We start from the raw sequence: 20,785 nt of genomic DNA on the forward strand, positions 1-20,785 counted from the left end.
TTAATGTTAAGGCAGACCTAATATGAACTAGACGTATTGTAATCTTCTTTTCAGCACAAAGCAACACCGAGCAACGTTTTCGATAAATACGTGCAGACTACAGTACACCACGTTTGTTTTTCGCTGACCTACACTTGGGCACTATTACATTGTCTGTGAAGTCATCAGAACAAAAAAAGGTGCAGTCTATAGATAATGTGGTTGGCACAGAGGCAGCGGAGGAAGTTACTGGATCATGCTATTATCGTGATCAAAAAGAAAGAAAATGATACATTAAAAATAGCACAAAACTATTGCTTAAGCTATTGCACAAAATTGTCAGGCTAGCATTCATATGGTAACATACATGAACATCGGTGTTGCATTGCCTGCACAACTCTGTTCACAAACTTTGTAACAACCACTTGGCATTGTTACATTCAAACCAAAAAACAATCGTTCAAGTACTGCACTGGTGTTGAAGTATTTAGGCCCATATACTATGTTCAATACAAAAAATGCACTCATGATTGCGATGACCCCTTCGTCCGCATTTTTGACCATGAACAGCCGTTCCTTGCCGACACAGAGGTGGAGAAACTCTGCCTGTTCCAGGTTGTGGCCAGAATACACCACACAGGGGGTGAGTGGAACCCTCTCGTCCTGCAATGACAACAAAGAAAACTTACTGATCATGAAAGTATATTAATGCTTTTGCGTAAGCACAATACAAAGGGGTTGCTATGCTTGTCACGGAGCGGCATATTTTCGAGAGATTTCGAGTGGTTTTGACGCCAATTAACGGCCGCCAAAAAAAACGTGTCCTCACTGTGCGGCGTATAATTTCGAGAAGGCGACAGGCCGATTAACGGGTGTCAAAAACGTCGTGGCCCCACGGGGTGGCATCTCGTTTCGAGACATCGACACGCCGATTAACGGACCTAGAGGTGTGCGTCCGTGTGGTGCATGCAGTGCCGGGGCTCGACCTTGGAGAGAGGGCAATCTACCATCCTTCGTCCATGCTGAAAGGGGCACGGCCAAGACTTTTGGGAGGAGTCATGAATTAGGTGAAATCTGCATACCGGCAGTTCCCCTACATAGGGAACTAGAGAAAGGAGAGGCTATTTAAGCGCACGTTTTGGTCCCAGCTAATTAGTCTAGAAGCTGAACCTATGTGCTGCTGAGAAGCTATCAGGGGGCTAGTGCCGTCCAGTATCTCCTGGGCCGCCTGGCCACGTCGGAATTCCAAGGAACTAGTTGACGTACGAGACTACAAACCAACGTCTGCAACGAAGCTCACAGTAGATCGCCTTAAGTTAGCTCAACATGCTTGAGAGAAGACGTCAAATCTACACTCCCGGGAAATCCAGCCCAGCAATTGCAGTCACCTCAGCAAGATCGGCCCGCCAGCATTCTTCGGGAAAGCTTCGCGCACCGACTTCACAGTTTATGGTCTTGCTGCTGCTGCCCGGCCACGCGTATGACATTGTTGTTTTCTTTTGAACATTATTTTAGTGAAATGCTGTTAGGTGTTATTCTTGTATATTTGATCCGCACCCTGTTTCATATGTATATGTATTGTGAATTGCTCATCACATTTCTCCGTCATCATTGTGTTTCAGGGGCGCTATAACGTACAAAGATTCCAAACTGTTTTGATTCCAATTTCTGCAATCAGCCTCCACGATTGGTCAAAACATTTTCGAGCCACTCATAACTTCACCTGTCTGTCATGTGACGTCACGAAAACCGCGACAGCTCCCCATCTGATATAACGTGTACACACTGATTATGCATGATTAAACCGCACAAAAGAAAAATAATCATTCCTGATTCGACGCCTTTTCACCATTAGCCCTCTGCTATTATCCAATGTTTTCTGGATACGCCCACTTCGCCTATCTTTCACGCGACCTCACAAAACTGCGAAAACTCACCACGTCAAAGTGACGTGTATGCGAAAAAAATGCATTATTATGCCGAATAAAACTGAAAATTTCTCTTAATAGCCACAGACTGCCCCGTTCCGAAAGGAATAAAAGATGGCTGCCCGCGGATCACTCAGGCTCTCGCTACTCGTACCTGCCGGTGAGCATGTAATTATTTGTGCATGATAAACATTTTTGTGTATCAGTAAAACGTTAACGATCCTTTTCGCCATGCATACAACATCGCTCTGCCAACTCTTCCTTGCTGAGGATCCGTTTTAGCGGCATTCTTATTCTTCCGTTGCATGCCGCCACGATTTTCGACCAGCCACCGCAAGCTAAGTAAGGCGAAGCGGACCAATCGGAGAAGCTGGCACCACCCTCTTCATGCGGTTATCTATTTTCACTGTGCTGGCTTGGCCCCATCGAAACCCTCTCCACTAGAGCGTGCTCCTCTTGTCAGCCAATTAGATAAGAAAAACCGCTGAGTATAAGCAATGTTATTGGTTCTGAAAGCGAACAAAGGTGACCTCCTATAAACGAGGAGAGTGCTTGATTGAGTTGTTCAGACAACGCCGCGGGTCACCGCCGGATGCTTGCGTCGGTGGTTACGTAAATTTGATGTCAGGAGTATGCAATCAAAACTGTTTGGAATCATTTTACGTTATAGCGCCCCAGGTATGTTTGTATTGTGTGTTTTTTATTATTTTATTTTATTAATTGTGTATACTTATCTGGCGATAAATATCTGTTTTTTTTGTTTACTCCCGACTCTGACTCTTTTCACTCTGTTCGCTTGAGTACGGAACGACCAACTGGCTTGTATACCCCGTCGATTGACTTCGCGCCGACGATGAACGGGTGACAGCTATGACACTTATGCAAGCAAGTATTATGTCATGCAGCCTTAACTGCAAACAATGTAGGCTGTAGAGAAGCTTAACACAACCCATCATTATTCGAATAACCTGTGTAATCCAAGCAAGGTCATTTTTGCAGCATAGATGCTCCTCACATCGAGTGCTAGAGCAGTTCAAAATTGTTCGTTTGTTCATCCTTACTTTCTGTATATTGACTTAAGATTTAATTGCTGTTTTTTATTATTTATACATGTGTTGTTGTTCTTCCTAATATGTACAGCACTTATTAATTATTGTATCGCCCCCCCCCTATGTAATACACTCCCTGTGAGGGCCTTTACCGGTAGCATGAATAAATAAAAATGAATAAATAGCTGGTGAAATTAGGTAGCATGTTAGTTCACATTTAAAAAAAAAGCATCTGGATCGTTATAGAGTTGCCAAACTGTTTCTACGATTGAAGCCATTTGAGGTATACAGCATTGTTTAGATCCGATTTCATTAACAAAAATGTGAATGAACTTACGTCCTCATGTACAAATAGCGCTGGCACTGCTGGTTGTTCCTTCCCATTTGAAGCAATTATCCTCAGAGTTGCAACAGCAAGGAGGTCTGTAAACAGATGACAATTCGTGTGAGCTTCAATGATCACACGGACATGTGCAATACAATTGCACAAAACTCTTGTTCTTTTTTACTTGTAAAACCTCTGTTTACCTTTGATTAAACAATATCTTTGTTTTATAAAAGTGCTGAATATAGCAATCACAAAGCAAGAGGTTATAATCGTCACACAGAAAATTTAGATCGCGATCGAGGGGACCGCACTACCATGTAGATCAAACGTGGTAAATTCCTCGTTGGCGTAACCTATTCTCTGCGCACAGGCGCGGTATTTCGGACAGCCAATCCCGCGCCTGCGGGTCAGCCATGCCAGATTATACCTTTCTCACGCCTTACAGCGCTCTACCTTCAAATTATCATCACTGATTTTCCCGGGGGAGCAGTTTAGGCATTTTCTTTGAGTTAATATGTTTTGAAAAGTCACGGAGAGCATACGGAACGACCAACCGGCTTGTATACCCCGTTGATTGACTTCGCGCCGACGACGAACGGGTGACAGCTGTAACACTTATGCAAGCAAGTATAATGTCGTGCAGCCTTAACTGCAAACAATGTAGGCTGTAGAGAAGCTTAACACAACCCATCATTATTCGAATAACCTGTGTAATCCAAGCAAGGTCATTTGTGCAGCATAGATGCTCCTCACATCGAGTGCAAGAGCAGTTCAAAATTGTTCGTTTGTTCATCCTTACGTTTTGTACATTGACTTATGATTTAATTGCTGTTTTTTATTATTTATACATGTATTGTTGTTGTTCATCCTAACATGTACAGCACTTATTAATGATTGTATCGCCCCCCTCCCCCCCATGTAATACACTCCCTGTGAGGGCCTTTACCGGTAGCATGAATAAATAAAAATGAATAAATAGGTGCTGAAATTAGGTAGCATGTCAGTTCACATTTAAAAAATCGCACCTGGATCTTTATACAGTTCTAGGATTGAAGCCATTTGAGGAATTACAGCATTGTTTAGATCCGATTTCATTAACAAAAATGTGAAGGAACTTACGTCCTCATGTACAAATAGCGCTGGCACTGCTGGTTGTTCCTTCCCATTTGAAGCAATTATCCTCAGAGTTGCAACAGCAAGGAGGTCTGTAAACAGATGACAATTCATGTGAGCTTCAATGATCACACGGACATGTGCAATACAATTGCACAAAACTCTTGTTCTTTTTTACTTGTAAAACCTCTGTTTACCTTTGATTCAACAATATCTTTGTTTTATAAAAGTGCTGAATATAGCAATCACAAAGCAAGAGGTTATAATCGTCACACAGAAAATTTAGATCGCGATCGAGGGGACCGCACTACCATGTAGATCAAACGTGGTAAATTCCTCGTTGGCGTAACCTATTCTCCGCGCACAGGCGCGGTATTTCGGACAGCCAATCCCGCGCCTGCGGGTCAGCCATGCCAGATTATACTTTTCTCACGCCTTAGAGCGCTCTACCTTCAAATTACCATCACTGATTTTCCCGGGGGAGCAGTTTAGGCATTTTCTTTGAGTTAATATGTTTTGAAAAGTCATGGAGAGCATACGGAACGACCAACCGGCTTGTATACCCCGTCGATTGACTTCGCGCCGACGACGAACGGGTGACAGCTGTAACACTTATGCAAGCAAGTATAATGTCGTGCAGCCTTAACTGAAAACAATGTAGGCTGTAGAGAAGCTTAACACAACCCATCATTATTCGAATAACCTGTGTAATCCAAGCAAGGTCATTTTTGCAGCATAGATGCTCCTCACATCGAGTGCTAGAGCAGTTCAAAATTGTTCGTTTGTTCATCCTTACTTTCTGTATATTGACTTAAGATTTAATTGCTGTTTTTTATTATTTATACATGTGTTGTTGTTCTTCCTAATATGTACAGCACTTATTAATTATTGTATCGCCCCCCCCCCCCTATGTAATACACTCCCTGTGAGGGCCTTTACCGGTAGCATGAATAAATAAAAATGAATAAATAGCTGGTGAAATTAGGTAGCATGTTAGTTCACATTTAAAAAAAAAGCATCTGGATCGTTATAGAGTTGCCAAACTGTTTCTACGATTGAAGCCATTTGAGGTATACAGCATTGTTTAGATCCGATTTCATTAACAAAAATGTGAATGAACTTACGTCCTCATGTACAAATAGCGCTGGCACTGCTGGTTGTTCCTTCCCATTTGAAGCAATTATCCTCAGAGTTGCAACAGCAAGGAGGTCTGTAAACAGATGACAATTCGTGTGAGCTTCAATGATCACACGGACATGTGCAATACAATTGCACAAAACTCTTGTTCTTTTTTACTTGTAAAACCTCTGTTTACCTTTGATTCAACAATATCTTTGTTTTATAAAAGTGCTGAATATAGCAATCACAAAGCAAGAGGTTATAATCGTCACACAGAAAATTTAGATCGCGATCGAGGGGACCGCACTACCATGTAGATCAAACGTGGTAAATTCCTCGTTGGCGTAACCTATTCTCCTGCGCACAGGCGCGGTATTTCGGACAGCCAATCCCGCGCCTGCGGGTCAGCCATGCCAGATTATACCTTTCTCACGCCTTACAGCGCTCTACCTTCAAATTATCATCACTGATTTTCCCGGGGGAGCAGTTTAGGCATTTTCTTTGAGTTAATATGTTTTGAAAAGTCACGGAGAGCATACGGAACGACCAACCGGCTTGTATACCCCGTTGATTGACTTCGCGCCGACGACGAACGGGTGACAGCTGTAACACTTATGCAAGCAAGTATAATGTCGTGCAGCCTTAACTGCAAACAATGTAGGCTGTAGAGAAGCTTAACACAACCCATCATTATTCGAATAACCTGTGTAATCCAAGCAAGGTCATTTGTGCAGCATAGATGCTCCTCACATCGAGTGCAAGAGCAGTTCAAAATTGTTCGTTTGTTCATCCTTACGTTTTGTACATTGACTTATGATTTAATTGCTGTTTTTTATTATTTATACATGTATTGTTGTTGTTCATCCTAACATGTACAGCACTTATTAATGATTGTATCGCCCCCCTCCCCCCATGTAATACACTCCCTGTGAGGGCCTTTACCGGTAGCATGAATAAATAAAATGAATAAATAGGTGCTGAAATTAGGTAGCATGTCAGTTCACATTTAAAAAATCGCACCTGGATCTTTATACAGGTTCTAGGATTGAAGCCATTTGAGGAATTACAGCATTGTTTAGATCCGATTTCATTAACAAAAATGTGAATGAACTTACGTCCTCATGTACAAATAGCGCTGGCACTGCTGGTTGTTCCTTCCTATTTGAAGCAATTATCCTCAGAGTTGCAACAGCAAGGAGGTCTGTAAACAGATGACAATTCATGTGAGCTTCAATGATCACACGGACATGTGCAATACAATTGCACAAAACTCTTGTTCTTTTTTACTTGTAAAACCTCTGTTTACCTTTGATTAAACAATATCTTTGTTTTATAAAAGTGCTGAATATAGCAATCACAAAGCAAGAGGTTATAATCGTCACACAGAAAATTTAGATCGCGATCGAGGGGACCGCACTAACATGTAGATCAAACGTGGTAAATTCCTCGTTGGCGTAACCTATTCTCCGCGCACAGGCGCGGTATTTCGGACAGCCATTCCCGCGACTGCAGGTCAGCCATGCCAGATTATACTTTTCTCACACCTTACGGCGCTCTACCTTCAAAATACCATCACTGATTTTCCCGGGGGTGCAGTTTAGGCATTTTATTTGAGTTAATATGTTTTGAAAAGTCACGGAGAGCATGCGGAACGACCAACCGGCTTGTATACCCCGTCGATTGACTTCGCGCCGACGACGAACGGGTGACAGCTGTAACACTTATGCAAGCAAGTATTATGTCATGCAGCCTTAACTGCAAACAATGTAGGCTGTAGAGAAGCTTAACACAACCCATCATTATTCGAATAACCTGTGTAATCCAAGCAAGGTCATTTTTGCAGCATAGATGCTCCTCACATCGAGTGCTAGAGCAGTTCAAAATTGTTCGTTTGTTCATCCTTACTTTCTGTATATTGACTTAAGATTTAATTGCTGTTTTTTATTATTTATACATGTGTTGTTGTTCTTCCTAATATGTACAGCACTTATTAATTATTGTATCGCCCCCCCCCCCCTATGTAATACACTCCCTGTGAGGGCCTTTACCGGTAGCATGAATAAATAAAAATGAATAAATAGCTGGTGAAATTAGGTAGCATGTTAGTTCACATTTAAAAAAAAGCATCTGGATCGTTATAGAGTTGCCAAACTGTTTCTACGATTGAAGCCATTTGAGGTATACAGCATTGTTTAGATCCGATTTCATTAACAAAAATGTGAATGAACTTACGTCCTCATGTACAAATAGCGCTGGCACTGCTGGTTGTTCCTTCCCATTTGAAGCAATTATCCTCAGAGTTGCAACAGCAAGGAGGTCTGTAAACAGATGACAATTCGTGTGAGCTTCAATGATCACACGGACATGTGCAATACAATTGCACAAAACTCTTGTTCTTTTTTACTTGTAAAACCTCTGTTTACCTTTGATTCAACAATATCTTTGTTTTATAAAAGTGCTGAATATAGCAATCACAAAGCAAGAGGTTATAATCGTCACACAGAAAATTTAGATCGCGATCGAGGGGACCGCACTACCATGTAGATCAAACGTGGTAAATTCCTCGTTGGCGTAACCTATTCTCCGCGCACAGGCGCGGTATTTCGGACAGCCAATTCCCGCGCCTGCAGGGTCAGCCATGCCAGATTATACCTTTCTCACACCTTACAGGCGCTCTACCTTCAAATATCCATCACTGATTTTCCCGGGGGATGCAGTTTAGGCATTTTATTTGAGTTAATATGTTTTGAAAAGTCACGGAGAGCATACGGAACGACCAACCGGCTTGTATACCCCGTTCGATTGACTTCGCGCCGACGACGAACGGGTGACAGCTGTAACACTTATGCAAGCAAGTATAATGTCGTGCAGCCTTAACTGCAAACAATGTAGGCTGTAGAGAAGCTTAACACAACCCATCATTATTCGAATAACCTGTGTAATCCAAGCAAGGTCATTTGTGCAGCATAGATGCTCCTCACATCGAGTGCAAGAGCAGTTCCAAATTGTTCGTTTGTTCATCCTTACGTTTTGTACATTTACTTATGATTTAATTGCTGTTTTTTATTATTTATACATGTATTGTTGTTCATCCTAACATGTACAGCACTTATTAATGATTGTATCGCCCCCCACCCCCCCCCCCCCATGTAATACACTCCTTGTGAGGGCCTTTACCGGTAGCATGAATAAATAAAAATGAATAAATAGGTGCTGAAATTAGGTAGCATGTCAGTTCACATTTAAAAAATCGCACCTGGATCTTTATACAGTTCTACGATTGAAGCCATTTGAGGAATTACAGCATTGTTTAGATCCGATTTCATTAACAAAAATGTGAAGGAACTTACGTCCTCTTGTACAAATAGCGCTGGCACTGCTGGTTGTTCCTTCCCATTTGAAGCAATTATCCTCAGAGTTGCAACAGCAAGGAGGTCTGTAAACAGATGACAATTCGTGTGAGCTTCAATGATCACATGGACATGTGCAATACAATTGCACAAAACTCTTGTTCTTTTTTACTTGTAAAACCTCTGTTTACCTTTGATTCAACAATATCTTTGTTTTATAAAAGTGCTGAATATAGCAATCACAAAGCAAGAGGTTATAATCGTCACACAGAAAATTTAGATCGCGATCGAGGGGACCGCACTACCATGTAGATCAAACGTGGTAAATTCCTCGTTGGCGTAACCTATTCTCCGCGCACAGGCGCGGTATTTCGGACAGCCAATCCCGCGCCTGCGGGTCAGCCATGCCAGATTATACCTTTCTCACGCCTTACGGCGCTCTACCTTCAAAATACCATCATTGATTTTCCCGGGGGAGCAGTTTAGGCATTTTCTTTGACTTAATATGTTTTGAAAAGTCACGGAGAGCATACGGAACGACCAACCGGCTTGTATACCCCGTCGATTGATTTCGCGCCGACGACGAACGGGTGACAGCTGTGACACTTATGCAAGCAAGTACAATGTCATGCAGCCTTAACTGCAAACAATGTAGGCTGCAGAGAAGCTTAACACATACGAAAAGGCTGGCATGAGCGAAAATACTGCTCCAGGACAGTAGCCCCGGTCTCCACTACGGCCCCCTACTGCTCCCCCGGGAAAATCAGTGATGTTATTTTGTCAAGGTAGAGGCGCGAGAAAGCTATATAATGCGGCATGACTGATACAGCACGAGCGCCGCAGGCGTGAGTATGTCCATCCGACGTAACGCGCCCGTGCGAGAATAGGCACCGGGCGCGGGATGAATTTGGACCGGTGGCGCCTTCATGCGGCTGCGCCGTGAATGTAATGGCATGTGGCGGCCGGGCCGCGCGCAGCAGGCGCTGCCGTGAAACAAAGTCTGATCAAACATGTTGCATTTTTGGGTGCACCAACAGTTACTGAAACATGACTGAAGCTGGTTAGGCCATTCAATTCAATAGTTGTTCATCGCGGCATCGCGTTTTTCAGGCGGAAAGTCTGTATATGTGCGGTCTGTAGGCAACAGCGCGATACTCGAATCACATGGTCGCCTGCGCTTTTTGCACTGACTGCAAGCGCTGGGGACACCAAACTGATGGATTGTGGTGTAGAGGGAAAGCGAAAACCTTCGTAACGCATTATCACTGCATTTGGTCCCACGGCGCTCACCTGTGGTATGAAGAAAAAAAAACGGTGGCAGCCGCGCGCTGCCAGCGCTTCAATCGCTGGGCACTGTACATTTCCGACGCTGATTTGCTATGGTCTAGTTCTAACGTTAATGAAAGAGCTGTTCATACGCAAGAGCTTCGTGTACCACAATTGCCTGTCTTCGCCTCCGCAGTGTAACGGCTCCGGAGCTTGGGCACCGAAGGCGAACACTCAGATTTGTAGTCATTTTGCCCTCTTATCAGTGTATCAGTCTTCCTTTTAATGTACATTTTCCTTCCTAGCAATTCCCAACTCTAGTTGAGTCCGGCACACGACTGTGCTGTGCATCGACGGCGAACGCCAACGCAGTGGCGTGCTCACACTCGCCGCCACCGACGGCTCCCGTCGCGCTAAGCTTTATAAAATGAGCAGTAACTGAAGATTGGGCTAGTTTATAAGCAATTAAGAATGGGGAAGCATTGCAAATATAATAGAACTACAATGGACAGAGAACGACTGACACATGTGCGATCGGCGAAGCAGCTCAAGAAACAGAATAAGGAAGACGTATGTCTCCTTTTTTTCTGTCCATAATTGTTGTGTTCTACGCCTATTTACATGATTAAATACGCGAGAATGTTAACGCGCACAGCAAAATAACATCTGGAACATAACTGCTGGAGTTTCACGTCTTAGCTTGCCGCGGTGAGCTCCGTTCGCGTGGTGCATTTACATCGCAATTTGCGCTCGTTTTCTGCTTTATATACTACTTGATGCCACGAATGTGATCTGCCTCGCACAAGTGACGACCTTTCTCAAAAGAAGACACGCGTAAATGCGTTTTCCGGTGCGTCAGCCCTTATAACCCGCAGTGCCAGATCACTGGAAGCACCGAGCGTCTTCGTCCCGTCGTCTGCTTCACATGCCAGTGCTTTGACGGGTGCCGTTCGCGGCGCTGTTCGCCAGCATGTCGCCGGGGCGCCGGTGGCGCCTTACAACGGCCGCCCGGTGCCTATAGGTGACGCCAACGAGTAATCTACCCCGAACGTAATCCTTTTTCCCATTCGCCCGTCCTTGTTGCCGTAAGATGCCGTTTACTGGCATTTTCTAAACAATATTTCTGATCGCGACGCCGGCTTACCACATAACACAAACAAACAAGATGACAACGGGCTTACCTCGTGAGCAAGTTACGAGCACGTAGACTGTTGAACGTCCATTGAGGGGGTAGCGCTGAGCCAACACGGCTGTGCTCAGTGCTACCGTTGAGAGCAGGCTTTCCGCATCCAAGCATGCACATACGTGCACCTGAACACACGACTTCTTCGATGCCATTGCGTGCAGAGTTTTTTAGACGAAGTAAAAAACATTCAGCACAAATATCCCCGCGCTATGACGGCACATCACGAGCACACACGCGCACGTCACACAGCGACAAATTCGGAACTTCGCCATTTTGAACATGCCGAGAGTCAACCAGCGTAACCATCCATCGGTTCGGTTCTTCGCTCCCGTTGCGTCAATCTCTGTTCCTTGGGGCCTTGCTCCACTCTTGAGTACAAATCAAGACATATTTACGGTGAACTAACAATCTGCACAACATAAAACGATAAAAGCCGACTGACTATACATTCGCAGCTGCATCAACCGCTTGTTAGATCCTTCGAGACCGGAGGCGCAGCGCACGGTGCCAACTGGTGCCGCGCTCTGTGAGCACGGAGAACAAACCAGATTCGGTTTCGTTTTCCAGTTTATGCTGTAGTTCTTGGAACAGTAAAATTATTGCTCGACAAATAATTTAACTCTGAAAGAGGTTAACGCTTCCTTTTCGACAAGGTAGTGCAGTTTGTTCAAAGAGATAGAAAAAAGCAAGGAGAGGAAAGGCAAGCAGGTCAACCAGACAAGCGTCCGATTTACTACTGGGGATGGCAAACCCCAGTGCCCCTGTGTTGCAATGCAGTGCACTGCACTCTGTCTAGTGTAGTGCTAATTTGGGGTGGTTGGTGCATGTAATAAACGGGTAAATAATGAGTTGTGTCATAACTTTTTATCAATGTTAGAACGTATATTTTACGAGGACTGATATCCATAAAACTACTTTTTCATTAATATTTTGATAGGGCATATTGTTATTTCAATATTGAAGCGAGACAATATGTGAACTTTAGCCATTTGACAGAAATGCTGTCAGCGGCACCAGCCTCGCAAAATATACACCTGAATAGTGTCGCATAATGCACTGGTGTTCCACATATATGCACCAAAAAGCTTTTCTCGAAAAATAGAAAGGAGAACGTCATGCAAGCTCTTTTAGAAGGAATATCTTAAAAACTTGATTCGCTCACCAAGTTCGCACTTACTGGGTACATTTTGCGTACAGGCTGACTTGAATTTTGTAACTACCGCACGCTCTTTAAATTGAAAATGAAAGCTAGCCGATTGCAATAAGTACATATGGAGTTTAATACTTTACGATAGATACACTTGAGATGAATTGCCTTGAATACTGTATTACCGAATAAAGCGCCTTTTTTATCACCAATGCTCTGGGCATGTTATATACTGCCTTTGTCGAAGACGCATGCGTACACATGTGTGTATGCATACATATTTGTGCGTCACTTACACCCTTCTTGAGCATAAAGAAACACCCTTGGTGCCAATCGGAGGGTGCAAAAGATGTACGCACCCTATATATAATGTGTAGTATTGTAAAATAATGACAAAAGGGTGTGAAAGAATGTAAGCAAGGGTGTTAAAATCAAAATACACCCTTTTTACAGCCTTTTGGGTGTAAAAACTTTTACTGTGTATGTAGAGCAAACGCGCCTTCTTCCGACGCGCGAAAGGCCGTGGGGGAGGGGGGGGAGGGGGAGGGAAGGGAGGCGACGTTTAGCTGCGGCACCAAGTGCCTATTTATATCAGAGGCTCCGGCAACAGTCACCAACGCCGCACGCATTTTGAGCGAACGCGGGCAAAATGCCGACGGCGTCTACAACAGTTCTGCGTGTTGCCGGTGCTTCTGCATGTCCAAGTTTATACAGCTGATAAAGCTAATATCATTACTCCGTATAGCTCTCTACAAATTTGCTATCGCAATTGATGCTTCGCATTTCAGGTGAAACTGCAACAACTTTTTAATCCTTGCCAATGTATTGGAAGCTCGGAAAGCGCGGCGCTTTGCACATTGTCAGTTTCTGAAAGTCAGCTTCGCCTCCATATAGCTGTGTTTCGCGATGAAGCATACGTGAAGTATGGCGGTGAAGTCTACCAAGAGTGGGTAGGGAAATACACTGTTTGTATTCTATATACACTCGAGCACCCGCCGTCTCCTATCGCAATACGAGATACGATATGCCTAATAAGTGTATTGGCAGGCATTCAGAGCTATTTTGGAAGTCCCTGTGGTGATTTGAGGCTTTGGGGGCAGTAAAAGGCATGTATTCGTCTTTTCGGACGTTTTCGCGGCCCGTAGGGAGTCCGAAAAATCGACGTTTACTGTATTCCGACTACAAACTCTGCCTGAATGAACTATACTGAAAGAATTTAAAAAAAGCAGTATTGCTTTGCAACCGTTCGGGCTGTTGCAAATGTATTTTCATAAGCCAGATTCGCAGCCTTCGAATAACAATTGGGGAGTGCGTTGAAGTATATACTAATAATAATATGCGTAAGGAATTCAAAAATACTTTAGGCACAATGTATGATACTATGCAGGTCATAGAGTTCAATTTTAGGAGGAACCATAAAACTTGCAAATGGCGTACTTGTATGGAAGTCAAATTGGCAGTTGGTGAAGCGAAACCGGCCGTGCCGGTGAAAATTGGGCCAGATGGCAAACCTAACTATGCAGTGCAGAACTCAGGTACATTGGCTGGGCATTTTAATGCAGTGGTACTACAGTACAACCTCGTTCATACGTTTAGGGCAAAAAAGATAAAAAATCCTCTCAGAAAACACAGAATCTGAAGTACCTAAAAATTGGACAAAGTTGACATCTACGTAAGGTGAAGCGTATACCGCGAATCATTGCAGTACGAGATGTCGGCGCGCGTCGAGCTGGTGGGGTTTCGGTGTACCGAGACGCATTTTATTATTTTCTTTTTGTGAAGTGTATTAATACACTGACAGGACACCGGAACGAAATCGAACTGGTGGATGAAGCCGGATGCCGCCGGAATGAAACGATTCGCCCACATTGCGCCACCTACAGCAGGGAATGGCGGCGCGTTTCGGTTATCGCCTACTTAAGCCGTCCAGTTTGCTTTTAACGGCAGTGCGCACCGCGCGCTGTAAGGCGAAGATGCTTATCGCAATTGGGTTAGCGGCGATAGCTGTGAATGCGCTGTGCGTTGACCTGGGGAGGAGATTTGCTGGTACCCGAATAATAAACTGAAGGTGCGGAGGCTTTTCACGTGAGATGGGCAGGCAAGTATTGCAGTGAAGGTGATGCAGCAAGGGCTACTGCTCCATCATGCGCGTCTCATGCCTTCTCTTGTTTACATGAAATCTAGTGGCCGGAAAATTTATCATGATTCAAATTTAGCGGTGTACTCAACATTGGTGCCGAAGTATCCTGTTTTCCGCGAATGTATGAACCGGTAAAATTAAGCGTAACTCTATTGGATAACTTTTTGTGCTCTTGATCGCGAACGTTGGCGCCAGGATATCGTACGTAGCGGGATCGTGTCAACAAGGTTCTACTGTATATAGACTGACGTCACCACTTCGCCGTCATCTGTAACAGAAAATATGGGCCAATCCTAAATGCGTTACAATCTAACACAGCGTCGAAGAGCTAGCCGTCACGAGGGAAAATTCTGAGAAACTGGCAATTGATGCGTGCGCCATATGTTTCAATGCAACTTTGGCATGAAAGAAGCGTGCGTGCAATGGTGGCCTAAAGGTTCTATAGCGTTGGGCTACTGCACTGGGCGAGTGGTTAGATCCGACCATTGGTCACTCATTTCTCTATGGTGTTATAGGTTGTTCGTCCACTTTGGAGGCATTAACAGATAACTGTAGGTGCGTAGAGCAGACGTTAGCGCCTCACTGCACAGGAAATCGCAAGTTTGTATGAGATACGAGGCATAGAAACGCCACTCTGACAAGTGAGTCAGCAAGGGCGCCCGGAAAGCATGCACGCGCCGCTGCTAAGACGTCAGTTATCACAATGTAACATGGTTTCGCTTACATGGAGAGATTGCGGTGCTAAGTTCTGGCCTAGTTTTCTCTTTTCTCACTTATGCATGTACAGTCAAACACACTAATAACGATCTATCAGTAATAACGACCACATTTCAGTGGATATACGATTTTCCGACCCTCTTATGGAAACTGCTACCAGATATAACGAATCTTTTTGAAATCGCCCTGCTGCTACAACAAACGCTTCGAACCCGGACACGCTATAGATAGGGCACGTACGAAGTGAAAAAGCACATAAACGCGACCAAACTGTGTGGAGGGCTTCGCGCACCCCGCTCCCGTCCAAACACGACGCCGTTACGGCCTTCGAGATGAGAGAGTGACACCCTTGCACGAATTTCGGAAGCCGCGAAAAAGGTGCCGTGTGGTCACGCGTTTTCAAGGCGTGCCTCCAGTACGGAGGCGTGCTACGTACTGGACAAGGTCCCTAGCTACAACAAATGTGCAATGTCAGATCCTACGACAGCGTCACTTGTTTTCGCGTAATTTTTCATGCGACACCATGTGCATTAAGCCTGTCAACGATTTGAAACGACCATTTATGTCTGTTCACCATGATAACAATGCCACTCACGCGTTCCTGTCGATGCGACCGTAGTTGGCGAGAGAGCTGCACCACGCGCAGACGCCACGCAATGCTGCAAAGGTTTGGCGGTTACTATGCCGTTCTCTGGAGATCACGGTTTAGAGACGCTTCGTTTACGTGTAGCCGACTGCTGATAAGAGTGATGTACGCAGTCGAAATGTCGAGACCATGATGTCAGAGACCTTCGCAGACTGCTAGCGTGCCGCACTATATTCCGAAGTTCACGCTTCTGGCCAACTAGAACGCTTCGCTGTCATCTGCAGAATAGGCATGTCCCACGACTAGTAAAGTATTGTTACGTGTGGAAGGACACAGACGAAAGAGGCTTTTTACAGGCTATTTACACTGAAGCCAGGCAGCCAGGCCCACTATCGCTTGCACCGAGAGCACAGACACACTTCATCGTCTTTCGCGCGGCACCTCGTCTCTTCAACATCTTTCGATGTTATCGTAATAATCTATAACGCTCTCGAATGAAATTTTGCGGCTGCGCTTGAAGTTTTGGAATGACAAGTGATCGGAAGGGGAAGCCGCTTTGAAAGAGCTACAAAACGCCACATTTCGTTCTATCGTTTCTAATGGAAGTTAACAGGAAGGTGCTGGAATGCACCAGGAACACAAATGATATTGAAAATCTCGTTATTGGACCAAAGGGCTGCCGGATTGTAACAGCTGACGCAAGCTTCAGTGTGGTTACTTTTTTGGCGTTTTTAAGGGCGAGTCCATATATAATGAATAACTGATATAACGATCGCATTTCGCGGAACTGTTCGTTTTAAACGGTGTTCGACTGTAGTGAGGCCGGCCACGTGCATATTGTCTTCTGTTTTACAGTGAAACTGTATTGGAGAATTTCACGTTTTTCATCTTCTTATTTCTGGGGCTTTACGTGCCCAAACCAGCTCTGATTATGAGGCACGCCGTCGTAGAGGGCTCCGGATTAATTTTGACCACCTGCGGTTGTTTAACGTTCACTACAACGCAAGCGTACGGGCGTCCTTGCATTTCGCCTCCATCGAAATGCAAAGATTGCGGATTCGATCCTGCGATCTCGTGCTCAGCAGCGTAACGCCTTAGCTCACTGAGCCACCGCTGCGGGTCACGTTTTTGATCTGGCAGTGCCAATGTGCGGTGGCATGGTCGGTGTCAAGGAGGCCCATGCGCATTTTACAGAGCAGAACTGGTGCATTTAAGCCAGTGCAACATATAGGAACATGCATCAGACGACCAGTTTTTCAGACATCTGATTTTTCGGACACTTCACGCCATCGCCACATAGGTAACCCATAAAGCCTTTGTGTAAGGACGTCTGAAATTTGTGATGCTAACACCCTTCGCCCTGTCGGTATTGCGCGTTCTGCCACCGGAAGATTTACCGAAGTCACATAAATTCGTTGCATTGCACGCAGTATGTGCTCTTCTTTCGCTAGTAGGAAGCAGGGCTCACTCTACGGGAAGGGCACGTGAGCTTTCCTTTGAAATTTCACCTGTTTTCCCACTGTGCAACAGTTTGATGTTTTGCCAACCGATTGCCAATGTTGGATCAAGCACCGCACTTGTTTGTTCAAATGCCCAAACACTGTGAGGGTACCTTAAATCTCAACTATACTATCTACCACAGTGGTGGCCTAGTGGCTTGGCATTGCACTGCTACTTCATCAAATTACAGCCATGGCGGCCGCATTTCGATAGAGGCGAAATGCAGAAATGCTTGTGTGCAGTGCATTGGGTGCACGCTAAAGAACCCCAGGAGGTCCAAATTGATCTAGAGTTTCCAACTACGGCGTTCCTTATAATCATATTCTCGTTCCGAAATGTAATTCCCCTAGAGTTTAATTTATTTTAAACTAGACAATCAGCTACTCGTTTTCTCTACAATCGACACCGCTGTCTTCATGCCTACCATTTTCGTTTCATTGCTCATCCTCCAAGTCAGCTCCATTGGTTATGGTACCACTAGACTTGACTGATTGTATATTTCTTTCAATGGAATGCATTACACGACAACATTACGTTAAGCTGCTGTGAATGTTTTTATAGCGGTGAGTCATTCTTCTATGAGTGAATCTGCCTGTACGACCTCTTCTGTTGAGCCGTGCTGAAACATGTCAACCTTCGCAGTTGGCAGCGCTGTCATCAAACCAGCGCCGGAGCATTGCGGGCAGCAATTTGGTGTACTGGCACCCATGAACACCCCCTTTACGAGCTCGCGGATTCCGCGCATGCCACGGACCTGTTCCACTGCACGTACCCAACACCAAGTCGGGCATTGCAGCGAAACACAGCACTCATCCCCTTCTGTCGGCAGCTCTTTGCCATGTGGCAGGCTCGGTGAGGTTTTTTACTATACAGGGCAATCTCGTTGATAGGATGTTCACGGGAACCGGTAAAAAAGCGTATCATCTAGAAATCGTATCCTAACCGTATTATCGTATTATCTAACCAAATCGTATTATCGGGAAAAGAAAAAGAAACGTATTATCTCGAGAAACGTAATCTGCAGAATTGTATCATCGAGATTCCACTGCTACATACCAGTCACATATGTGCGCTGCAGTGTGTGCCAGATATTTTTAGTTTGATAAATATATTCGTTCATTACGCTGCCATTGTTTGCAACGCATTTAGGAAATGAGGTATTTCCATGCTGTGGATGGCACCGAGCATGGCACGCTCTGGGTAGTTCATACAGTAGTACTAATACGGAGGCCTCCGACAGCGTCCCGAGTGATACCCTGTGCATTGTGCCTCAGACCCAATAAGTTTTCTTTCTCGAAGCGAGAACACAAGATTTTCACTCATACGAATTTAAGAGTCAAGGGCACTTCATTTTTTACTTCTGGGCATAATAATCGGGTGTGCATTGGAATCAAGGGCATTTTAGGACGGAGTAAATGCGTTATGTCATGTTGATGGGGCCCTGGCAGGCAATCGAGCCTACGAGCCCCAGGAAGGCGCTACCACATGTGATGCTGCAGCGACAGATGCCAGTCAGACAAAAGCATGTGCTCCTCAAAAGTGAGTTTTCTGCGCCTGTTGCCATGATGACGCATACAGGTGCTCTAGTACGTGCCGATATGTAGTTTGCAAAGATCTTCGCTGTGCTTTCATGACGACGGACACGTGCAGACATGCCTTTCACGGTCGCAGAAGCTTTATTTATATAATAAATTAATTTCCTGGCCTGAAGAAAGTAGTGGACTGCATGAACAACGACTACATACATGTGCGGCAATAAACTTTTAACACAAGTTTTTTATGGCTCTCATCAAGCTTGTATTGTCTCGAATAGCGGTGATGGAAGCATGCAGGTGGTTCCAATCCAGACTTGTTCGTGGAATAAAGGAATCCTGGCATAACTTTCTATGACAAGACGGTACACCAACTTTACGTTTACCCGCCGCGGTGCCTCAGCCAGCGGAGGCGTTGCGCTGCTGAGCACGAGATTGCGCAATCGAATCCCGGCTGCGGCGGCCGCAATTCGATCGAAGCGAAATGCAAAAACGCCCGTGTACTTGCGTTGTAGTGTACGTTAAAGAAACCCAGGTGGTCAAATTTATCCGGAGCCCTCCGCTACGGCGTGCCTCATTAGCATAACTGGTTTTGGCACGAAAAACCCCAGAAAGAAGAAGTTTACCTTTGTGATCACTGTGGGATGATATGAATGACGGGCGTGTGATAAGTTGTCCATTTAGAGTGCGGTTGAAAAAATAGGTCTAATGACACAGTCGTGCACATTTACGAGGGGTGGAGAGTTCAGGTAGACTAAGAGTAAGTTTCAGAGACCTAACACTGGCGTAACGAAAATAATTAGACAGTGTAAAACGAGAAGCACCAAGTCCAGCAATCTGGGACATCGACTACTGCGGCGAAGCCGACCCTGGGGCGATGCGGTTGGCGTAACTCTATGGGAAGCATTTTTTAAAAATCGATTACTGAGCAATGGCTCGTTTTTCGCGATTTGCACTTTAGGCACTAATTCCCGACAACTTTCTCACGGTATATGTCGAGTGTAGTCTAATTCCACCTGCTGGATTTTTTTCCTGGGGCACTTTTGTAGACCCATTGAAAATGCATGGGGTAATTTTTAAAATGTAATTTGCAGCACAGTAAAAACTCATCCGCTAATTGCACTCTAGTGGCACATACTGTAGGTCTCTCTATATGTGTAGGTTCAGTTTGGTTTTAATCCGCCGGCTGAATTTTTTTCCTGGGGCGCTTTTGTTTGGCTACTATGCGGCAAAGCATCTCTACAGGGGCAAAAGATTCGTTTGCCGTGGAATTGATGGGAAAGAGCTTGCGGACCATGTCAAAAATGGACACGAATGTGCAGCTGTGATGCATATTTGCGCCATGACGTATAAGAAAAGATGATGGTATTAGATTCTGCAAGAAGGAGCGGGCCAAATGGCTTTATGGAGTGCCATCGAAGCGCGAAGCCTAGTTGCGTGCCCCCCCTTTTTCTCAAGTTTCGGTGCATGGTAAAGTGTTTCATTTGGTATTTAGAAAGATAAGGTGCTTAGACAGATTTAGTATTAGGCAAATTTTTGACGCAAAAGGACATCGCCAAATAGAGCACTTGTTACGTGTGTTTACGTGTTACTTGTTAGGTGTTTACTTAATTTGTTACGTGTGTTACGTGTGTTTAGTGCAATGTGCCGACAATGCGAAGGTTTGAATATTATCAGTGTAAAAACAAATTGAAAGGAAAAACTCATGATCTATAGTGCGCGCGACTGAACGAAATAAAGAGGAAAAGATAGTCCCCGTGTTACAGCGAAAATCAGCAGCTTCGTCTCGTTTAATAAACCATCCCGTTTTAGTTTTAAATGCATAAGCATTTCTATGCCTACCAA

General features: G+C 44.7%; 1 long non-coding RNA gene across 3 annotated transcripts; it reads right to left on the reverse strand.

The window, feature by feature from the left end:
- Positions 1–537: 537 nt before the first annotated feature.
- Positions 538–8,124, reverse strand: LOC125942635 (uncharacterized). Of its 3 annotated transcripts, XR_007465274.1 has the most exons (6): positions 7,749–8,124; positions 6,632–6,717; positions 5,522–5,607; positions 4,404–4,489; positions 3,294–3,379; positions 538–642 (listed from the first exon to the last, which is right to left on the reverse strand). It is a non-coding gene; the product is annotated as an uncharacterized LOC125942635 (long non-coding RNA). The 3 variants fall into 3 exon arrangements; XR_007465272.1 differs by lacking the exon at positions 6,632–6,717; XR_007465273.1 differs by lacking the exons at positions 6,632–6,717; positions 7,749–8,124 and adding an exon at positions 6,976–7,021 and having other exon boundaries at positions 5,522–5,865.
- Positions 8,125–20,785: the final 12,661 nt, after the last annotated feature.

The sequence above is a fragment of the Dermacentor silvarum genome, chromosome 1 (genome assembly GCF_013339745.2).
Source record: "Dermacentor silvarum isolate Dsil-2018 chromosome 1, BIME_Dsil_1.4, whole genome shotgun sequence".
In the NCBI taxonomy this organism is placed as follows: Eukaryota; Metazoa; Arthropoda; class Arachnida; order Ixodida; family Ixodidae; genus Dermacentor; species Dermacentor silvarum.